This window comes from Leptonychotes weddellii, chromosome 3 (assembly GCF_054177405.1).
Source record: "Leptonychotes weddellii isolate Sample4059 chromosome 3, ASM5417740v2, whole genome shotgun sequence".
In the NCBI taxonomy this organism is placed as follows: Eukaryota; Metazoa; Chordata; class Mammalia; order Carnivora; family Phocidae; genus Leptonychotes; species Leptonychotes weddellii.
Genome location: NC_138371.1, coordinates 129,063,608 through 129,065,991, shown reverse-complemented (window position 1 = coordinate 129,065,991; position 2,384 = coordinate 129,063,608).

The following is a 2,384-nucleotide window of genomic DNA, read 5'->3' as shown; positions in this document are numbered from 1 at the left end:
CCAGAGGGAGGAGGGCAAAGGAAAGCTGAGTACTTTAGGTGCTTTATATTTTTAAGACTTCTAATGTAAAATTAGAAAGCTAGTTGCCCTGACAAATAACTGAACTCTACATCTGAAACTAATGATGTATTATATGTTGGCTAATTGAATTAAAATAAAATAAAATTTTAAAAAAGAAAGCTAGTTGCCCGAAGAGGAGAATACGTTAAAAAAGGGTTAAAGTTACCTTTAAGAATCACTAAACTACAAGCACAACCCCTGACCAGGCCACTAACTGTTTTTTAGTGTTTTTTTGTTTTGTTTTGTTTTGTTTTGTTTTTAAAGATTTTATTTTATTTATTTGACAGAGAGAGAGAGAGACAGCTAGAGAGGGAACACAAGCAGGGGGAGTGGGAGAGGGAGAAGCAGGCTCCTGGCCGAGCAGGGAGCCCGATGCGGGGCTCGAACCCAGGACCCTGGGATCATGACCTGAGCCGAAGGCAGACGCTTAACGACTGAGCCACCCAGGCGCCCCATGTTTTTTAGTGTTTTATGTAAAACTCAAAATTGAATTTGCCAACAGACATGGAAAATTAAATTCTCCTGAGAAAGTTGCAAGAGCCTACATTTTGCTACGGGAGAAATAGAACATTAATGAAAGTTGCACAATATCTGTCTTTTTTAATCAAAATCTCAACAGGGCCCTGAACAGTAGCATGCCTCAAAGGAAGCACCACTGAGAGTAGAAGAAAAGCTCCCCTTTGTGCAAGACCTGCCACGTCTAGTAGGAACATGCATGATGGATGAGGGATGCTCAGCCAGAGAACAGAGCACATCTTTGAGTGGTTGAACATGCGTTTAGATTGTTCATATGCTCCTGGTGACTTGAGCAAAGAAATTACCAAATGGGTTTTTAAGTACTTTGATTTCTAGACCTGTAGACCCAATAAAATGAAGAACTAATAAGCTAAAGGAAGGGCATTAAGGCAGGGAGTAACATGCATTGAACAGTCTGGCACTGAAGCTTCATCGCCAACTATTCTGTGACTTATGTAAGTAATTTAACCTTGATCTTCTTATGTGTAGAAGAAAGATAATAATGTTACCTGCTTTGCAGGATTGCAGTGTCACTGTACCCATGAAGAGCTAGGCTGACATTAGTTATCACTACACCATCATGCCTGATGCCAACACTTAATGAGGAAATGCTCTGGCATGTCCAGTGCAGGAATCGTGGTGTCATGTTGCCTGGGGAGGGACTAGAAGGCTGTCCCTTAGGAGGCCTCAGGAACTTGTGTTCATTGTCTTTGTGAATTTATTATAATACAGGGGCCAGTCCTCAGATAGGCAGACTCAGATCCCTGATTTTTTAGCACCATGAAAATAGATCTTTTCCTGAATAGCAGAATCATTTCAAGCAACTTCATCGTACCGATGTATAAATCCAAAATCCCTCTCTTCAACAAATGGTGTTGGAAAAACTGGACAGCCACATATGAAAGAATGAAATTGGACCACTTTCTTTCACCATACACAAAACTAAACTGAAAATGGGTTAAAGACCTAAATAAAAATCCTAAAAGAGGGTACAGGCAGTAAGGTCTCTGACATCACCCATAGCAACATTTTTCTAGATATGTCTCCTGAGGCAAGGGAAATATGAAAGTAAAGTATTGGGACTGCATCAAAATAAAGTTTCTGTGCAGCAAAGGAAACAATCAATAAATCTAAAAGGCAATGTACTGAATGGGAGAAGATATTTGCAAATGACTTCCAGTAAAGGGTTAGTATCCAAAATATATAAAGAACTGATACAACTCAACACCCAAAAAATGAATTATCCAACTAAAAAATGGGCAGAAGACATAAACAGAGATTTCTCCAAAGAAGACATGGTCAACAGATGACCAACAGACACAGATGGCCAACAGAAACATGAAAAGGTGCTCAGCATCACTCATGATCAGGGAAATGCAAATCAAAACCACAATGAGATATCACCTCACACATATCAGAAGGGCTAAAATCAAAAATACAAGAAACAACAAGTGTTGGTGCAGATGTAGAGAAAAAGGGACTCTTGTGCACTGTTGGTGGGAATGCAAACTGGTGCAGCCACTCTGGAAAACAGCATGGAGGTTCCTCAAAAAATTAACAATAGAACTACTATACAATCCAGTAATTCCACTACTGGGTATTTACCTAAAGAAACAGAGCTACCCTACAACCCAGCAATTGCATTACTGGGTATACAAAGATACAAATGTAGTGATCTGAAGGGGCACGTGCACCCCAATGTTTATAGCAGCAATGTCCACAATAGCCAAACTATGGAAAGAGCCTAGATGTCCATCAGCAGATGAATGGATAAAGAAGGTGTGGTTATACACACACACACACACACA